The sequence below is a fragment of the Sminthopsis crassicaudata genome, chromosome 2 (assembly GCF_048593235.1).
Source record: "Sminthopsis crassicaudata isolate SCR6 chromosome 2, ASM4859323v1, whole genome shotgun sequence".
NCBI classification, from domain to species: Eukaryota; Metazoa; Chordata; class Mammalia; order Dasyuromorphia; family Dasyuridae; genus Sminthopsis; species Sminthopsis crassicaudata.
Window position 1 is genome coordinate 113,250,947 of NC_133618.1, and position 7,686 is coordinate 113,258,632.

Here is a 7,686-nt window from a genome sequence, read left to right on the forward strand (position 1 = left end):
GCTTTTTCTCATACTCTCTAATTATCCTGTTTCAGAAAAAGTAGGTATATATCTTGTTCCTCATTGCCATCACTTAACAGTATCTCCTCATTTGAAGCTCACTATGTTTTTTTGGCCAGATCCCTGTTGTTATAATCTACCAGGATCCAGACCACTTTCCCTCCTTTTTCAAAGAGTTCAGTACCAAACTCAGTCTTCCTTGACACCCTGAATGTTTCCTTCCCCCATCAAATTCCCTTGCATTTACTAGAGTATTCCAAGCAAAATGTAACCTCTTTAAGAACAGTAAATGATTTATTTTTGTTTCTGCAATAAGTCCTAGCCTATAGTAGATACTTGATATTTGCTGAATTGAGTTAAAGAGAATGATACATTATTTGTTGGAAATGCAAATTTACATATATGATAAAGAGGTTCAAGGTAGGGAACTGACTGGTAATTTACCATTTGTTTCTACTATCAAAAGAATCTTTGCCACTGTCTAAGGTTATTTCTTCTTTAAGGGGAAATCTAAAATCTATTGATCCCCTTTGCTAAAGTACCTGTTTATTTTTTTTAAGTATCTAATATTTGAAGGGGCTAGGTAGCCTCTACATTTGAGAAAATTCTGTTTCAATCTAACAAAAAAAAAACAAACAAACAAACAAACAAACAAAAAAAAATATATATATATATATGGGCTTGGAGTCAGAAGATCAAGGCTAAAATGTTCTCTTTATCACTTCTTTTCTGTATGTCCTGGAAAAGTTATCTGGGTTTCAGTTCCCTCATCTGTAAAAGAAGAAAGCTGGACTTGATGATCTCTAAGATCCCTTCATTCTAAATACAATGGAATTTTCTCTTTAAAGGAGTCTTTAAATAATTGATTTACCCCTTTTCCTCTTGTTTTATCAAGGGATCTTCCCAATTAATGATATTTTGATTGGTCTACTATCCTTATGATTTTTTTCATTCTTTGAGTATCAGGTCTTAATGCTCACCTAGTGTTTGAGCTTAATAAGAAAAAAGATAAAATGTTTTAACATATAGGATTACTATTATTCCTTCCTTCAAGAGTGCATTATTATAAAGGGAATAATATATTTGAAAACAGAAGTATTCATTTAAGAGTATATTTCCAGATTTGTTGTTGTTGTAACCCCAACATTTCCCTTTTAATTCCACCTATCTTGGATGTACTTCTTGTACTTAAGTCATTAGCACTTTCTTTAATTGATATCTATTCCACTAAATGTACTCTTCTGTCCTGTGGCTCATGGCTCCTTATGTCAGGTGACTTTTTAAGTGCTCACTGAGAAGTCCTTACTAATCAATCTACCCCAATCTAGCATCCTATCTTTAATGTGTCTGTCCCTCACAAGTACTATGGGAAATACAACTTTTTTTGACAATTCTTGGGGAAGAGTGGCAACCTTCCTTGTTCCCAGTCTTGGTTATTGGGAACTTAATAGTGTTATCACTATTCTTACCCAGGACTTTGAGGAATTCCCCCAAACAACTAGTCTGTCAAAGATTTCCAAATGTCCTTTCACTCCTTGGCCATTGTAGTTCTAGACAAATGCATTGCTTTGGACTACTTCCTTGCCTCTAAAGAAGGTCTGCACATCAGGTTGACCTATGGACTGACCAATTCCTAGAAAGGGTCAATTGGATGCTTAATCTTCATCAGCAGCTACTGTCAAAAAGTTGGGGACAAGCTCCTAGGGATCTTCTATCCCCTGTCATCTTTCCTAATTGTTATTCTGCTTTTGATACTTTAAATCTTTTTAATAAGATTTATGTCTTCCAGACTAGCCTTAATCAGATTCCAAATGGCTTTACAGAAAGGATATCAACCATACCTCAGCCTCTGGAAGGAGCATCTATTCCTACCTGGGTTCTGCTCTCCCCTGTCATGACTGGGCTAGGCAGAGCCTTTCTGCCCTTTATCAAGTTGAAGCAGTTATGAAAAAGGAGACTTTCATTACTAGTCCCAAATGAATTTGGGTCCCAGTTCCTTAAGTAGGAAATACTGGAACCTTAGTTGGTGTCCCAACCCCACTTTCTCTATCTCATGGACTTTATTAGAAAAAAAAAAAAAACCTTTACTTTTTACCTCATTAGAACAAAAAGGCCTTTAATTTTTTTTCTATGCATACCTTATCTGAGACTGTCCAATCAAAATCTCCTGATATTCTATTTTTCTATTCTACCCAATTCTCCTTTTTTTTTTTTAAACTTTCCCTTCTCTATATAAACCCTTGCCTCATTCTGCTGGGTTGCCGCTCTCATATAGAGGAGGCCTGCAAGATACAACCCCCCTACCCTAAGGAAATGCCCATGTTTAATTTGGAAGGAAAAAGAGAAAATCTACCCAATATACGTAGAACATACTCTAGGTTTTAAAAAAAATTAACAGATAATAATGCAGCACTTGGGGCTACCCCAATATGTGAATAGTGCTCACTTGCCCTTTCCAATAAAACTTTTTTGAGAACTTTTACATCACTTTTTCAGAATTTTTAGTAATATACTGAACTCTAAGAAATATTCAGTGTGTCTCTTCATTACTTTTGGAGCCAATAATGATTCTTCAGAGCTGGGATATTTGTTGAATAACTCCACACTAGGAACTTTAAAGGTTTCTATGATAGGACCACTATCTCTCAGGATTCCCCTTTTCCTCCACATGGATTGGGCTAACTTTGTCTGGCAGGTAAGCCATAGATATCCTCTGGATTTTATTGATTTAGGAGCTAAGCTTCAAACTATGCTTCCCTTATATCTTCCTGGTGGTCTCTGCATATATTACATGGTTTCCTGGTTACTTAAAGGCATAGAAAAACCCACTCATATAGAATTGAGCAGATATTCTAAGGCCAAGTGAGTTACCTCATTCTATCCTCCTAACCAGCCAAATTCCCTTTTGAAGGTGAATAAGGCCTGAGTCTACCCAAAGGAGGTGCTGCAATGATAGTTTTGTTGAATTTCCTTTCTATGAAATGGCCAAAATAACTTACTTCTGCTAATTGCTAACTAATGTGTGTCTCATTTCATCCTAAAGTGGAATGTAAATTAAGTAAGTAAACAAAGGACTGACCTAAGGCAGGCCTATATAAGACAGCTTCACATTCACAAAATCAGTTGGGCCCTTAATGCTGCTCAACAATCCTTTTATTCTATCTAGGTGTCTAGCATGATGGGGAAAATTGGGAATCAGGTAAAGAAATAAAGATGTTTACAGAGAGAAAATGTCTTGGGGGCTAATTAATAGCTGCCTTTAAATATCTGAAGTAATACCATGCAAAATAAAAATTAAAACTTTTCTGTTTGACTCTAAAGGACAGAAGTAGATGCCAAGGACAGAAGAACATAATGGGCTCCTTCATGGAACATCTTAATGAGAATGTGAAAAAAAAACATTTGTCAGTGAGACACTTGTTTGGTATGGATCAGATTGAACGATCCTGGGATCCCTCCCCACTGGGGAATCTTTGATTTTTGCTCTTATTTTCCATGACTATTCAAATTCTTTTTTCCCCAGTTGACCCACACAAACTCTCAACCCCTCCACTTACAACAATTTATTTAACTTTTATGTCACTGATATTGAGGCCATTTGAAGTAATATATATCAGCTACAGTCCTTAAATTTCACAATACTATTCCCTACTCCCTTTTCCTTCCCTTTTGGTCAAAGACCAGGTATCCCTATTTCTTATTGAAGATAACCTCTCTAACTACAAATTCTTTCCCTTCCTTTTTTGAATCTTAATCTAGAATTCATCTTCTCTCTCAAATATCCTAAATTACTTTCTTTCCATCTGCTCCTTCCTATTTATTTACACCCATTGTCATATCTTCCCATTCATTTTAAAAAAGAAGAGACTTCCCTTGAATCTTCTACTCAATCCATCCTCCTTCCCATTTTTCTCATATACTTCATAGAAAAAAATGTAAATTCAGAGGATTGATGGTGGATCATGCTTTCTGTTGCTCTGTAAGAGGGAGTACACTACAGGAACATATATATATATATATGTATATATATATATGTGTGTGTGTATATATATACATATTCAGACATGTAATTTTTAGATTTGATTTGCTTGACTGTCCATTTATTTCGAAGGAAGATTATATTTGGAGTAGAGGGGGGAGTCACTGGGAAGTAACAGGAATAGAAACAAAAGGGCATTAATTTAAAAAGAAATAATAACTTTCGCTGCCTCTACTACCTATTCTCCGCAACTGCCTGAAATCTGCCTTCCATACCACTTCCTAACTTTCAAGTAAAACTGTTCTCCCCGAGGTCTCTGGTGATCTAATTGATACATTTACTTCCTTTTTTTTTAATCCTGTAGCTTGTGCCATTGTGAAGAAAAACAAACTTTTTAGGGCTCTGATCAATGTAATGAGCTAGAGATGAGCTAGAATAAGGAGACTTGAGGCAGTTCTTCATCACCAGGTGAGGGGTTAAAGATCTGCACTAGTGTCAAAGGAGAGATGGGGTTGTATACAAGAGATGTTGCTAAAAATAAAGCTGAGAAGACTTGGCAACAGATTGGATATGGGAGGGGGAAGAGTTGAGTGAGGAATCAAGGATATCTGAACTTGTAAGCTTGAGTGAGTGAAAGAAGAAGGGGATGGTTTCAGCAATACATGGAAATTTGAAAAGGGGGAGAAAAATAATAAGTTCAGTTTTGGACATATTGACTTTAAGATGTCTATAAATATCTAGCTCTCCATGTTCAATAAGAAACTATATTTAAGTCTGGAGGTTGGAAGAAAGATGAGAGCTGAATCAATAAATATAAGAAATATCATCATAGAAATAATACTTAAAGCCATACGTGTAGGTGTTTTTGACAAGTGACAGTATAGAACAGAGGTGGGGAATGTCTGGCCTGTGGGCTGCATAAGACCTTTGAAATCATTTTCTAAGGCAATCACAGGTACCTGAAATTTAGGTACAACAACCTCCCACTAAGTTAATGATTTTGTATGACCTGTAAATGATGGTATAAGGATCTAAATAGCCCTTGCCAGAAAAAAAAGTCCCTTGCCCCTAGAATAGAGAGAAAAATAAAAAGGGTCAAGGGCAGAGCCCTGTGGGACACTGATTGTTGGTGATCATAACCTAGATGAAGATCCAGCAAAGGAAACTGAAAAGAAGCAGTCAGATAAATAGAAAAAAAAAAAAGCAAGATAAAGCAATATTATGAAAACCTAGATATAAGGAAGTGATCAAATGTCAAAGGCTAGATAGTAGTCAAGAATGAGTATTTTTAAAAGCCTTTAAAGTGAGCAATTAGAGATCTTTAATAACTTTTGAGGGAATAGTTTCAATTGAATGAACAAGGTTGGAAACCAGATTTATAGAGCATTAAAGAGAGGAATAGAAATAGAGACAACTGTTATACACAGTGTTCTCAAAGAATTTACTCACAAAAGGAAGAAGAAATAAGGGATAAGTTAGTGAGGATAGATAGATCAAGTGGATTTTTTGAAGATGAATTAAGCATATCAGTAAGCAAAGGAAGCAGTCAGTATACTAGGAGAGGCTGAAGATACCTAAGAAGGGATTACCTAAGATTGGGATAACAGAAGGAGCAATCTGCTGGTGAAAACAAAATGAAATGGGATCATTGGTGCATGAGTACGCAATGGGGTTTGCATTGGCTAAGAGAACTACCTCCATTCCAAATAGGAGTGGAGGAGATTGTGGCAAAAGGCATATGGGTAATGTGAGATGAGAAAGAGAGGACAAGCAAAATCTTTGTGAATGGCCTCAAATTTTCAGGGGGGAGTACTTAAAGGAGATTGGAGGAGGGATGAAAAGATTTGGAAAAAGCTGCTGTGGCTTATGGTATAGTAAATTAATTAAGGAATTGTATAACGATTGCCTGATAACAATGAAGGCACAGTTGAAGGCACTGCCCATTTGATGGAGAAAGGGAAAGTAGAGGAATAAGGAGAATGGGTAATATACCCACATCAAATTCTTATGTGAATAGCAAAGAGATAATGACCCTCTAAGAAGGCTGCAGGAGAATAAGGAAGGTGACATAAATGAGAGATATAAAGTGGGTAAATGAGAAGGGAGGATCAAAACCACATGGAGAGGAGTTTTTGAGTCTTATCAAGTTAACTAATAAAGTTTTGTTGTTGTTGTTTTAATCACTAAAACAACTTCACAAGTCTCTGAGAGGGTTAATTGATTATTTTCGATTACCTTTTTTACTTTACATATTAATGTAATATGCATGCAAGAAACACAATATAGAAATGTGTATCAACTAAAAGTTCACCAAATAATTTAGCTAGTAATAAGGAAAACACCATAAAAATAAAATTAAACCATTATGGAAGTTAATACTTAATGGGACAAAAAAAACCTGTAAATTACATAAAGTGAGAAAGAACGCTAAACATCACATCGAACATTTTGAGAGCTAAGAAAATGCATAAATATTTATGAATTTAAATTGAAATTAAATCCTCTGTTTAAATGTCACTTCCAATATTTCTCATTACAATAAAATCAGCCGTTTCATTAGCAGGTGAGAAAATAAGCACTTTCCGTTTTCATACAATACAAATATTAAAGGAGAAGTAATCGGTAGTTACCACTTTTAGTTTCTTTTCCAGTTGAAATTGGAAAATCAAAAGTGTACAAATGTTTTAGATAACGTGAGCATTTTTGTTCAGTTTTGCCACAGAGGCCCCTCATGAAAGAAGTTCACATAATGCAGCCATCCTTTTGGACAGCATCACTTCTAAATAAAAATTTTAAGGTAATGTTAACTAAAACTAATCTCAACTAATTCAAGCTTTTCCTGTTTCCTCTCATTCTCGTCTCAAGAAGACGTCTCCCTTGATTACTTTAGCAGGGAAGAATTTTTAAAGGGGTCAGGAAAGCCCTTCCCTTCCCCACGAGAAGAGGCCGAGGTACCCGGAACGGGCAAATTCATTTTGGGGGAGCCTGGAGTCGCAGCGGTGATCCTAAGAACTAGACTGGCGAGGATGTTAAAGTTAATGGTTGAAGTTAGAGCGGGCTGAGGCACACGTGAGGTGGGAAAAGTTCTAAGGACAACTTCTAGGTCTAGACCGAGTTTCTAAATTCCCCTGTTTTGACACACTCTCCAGGAAGGGCAAGCTGGCACCTCAGTTGGGCTGAGAAATGGGGTTGCGCAGGGCTTTGGGGAAGCAGCAAGATCAGTCAGTTAAGTCAAACAGTATTTATTAAAGTCGCCAAGGGCCCCCTTGCCATCTGGGAGCTAGAAATCTCTCGGCTGGGCCAAGCCCATCCAGACAGAAAAGGGGAGGATAGAGAATCGGAGGCAGCCCACGAGGAGGGTCCTCGCACTTGCTTACCTGTCCCCGGAGTTGAGGGAGGTGCTGGGCCCCGTTTCCCTGGACTTGCCTCAGAGAACCAGCTCCCGCACACTTCCTCCCCTCCTCCTCGACACTAATCAGTTACAGGGGGCTGCACCCTCCCCTACGTCCCCCCTTGCTTCCAGCAGGGAAGAGGCTCCCAGGCGAAGGGCTTTTAGAGTTTCTTCCAATCACAAAGCCGGAAAGGGCGCAGGGGAGAATGACGTAGCCACCGCTTCCCGCTGGTACCTAGAATCCAAGCAGCTCTCCCGCCGCCCCGTCGCTTAGCAACCAGACAAGCCCGAACCTACCTCCTCCCCCCCCACCACC

At 37.7% G+C, this 7,686-nt stretch overlaps 1 protein-coding gene across 4 annotated transcripts in view; it reads right to left on the minus strand.

The window, feature by feature from the left end:
- WDPCP (WD repeat containing planar cell polarity effector) overlaps window positions 1-7,590 on the minus strand; it is a 401,691-nt gene extending 394,101 nt beyond the window's left edge. For 2 of the 4 annotated variants that reach the window (XM_074287032.1, XM_074287033.1), the window contains exon 1: window positions 7,357-7,584. The gene's annotated coding sequence lies outside the window, so the exon portion shown is untranslated. Of the gene's footprint in view, window positions 1-7,356 lie in introns of all 4 variants that reach the window. The other 2 variants (XM_074287036.1, XM_074287035.1) reach the window with 2 other exon arrangements.
- Window positions 7,591-7,686: the final 96 nt, after the last annotated feature.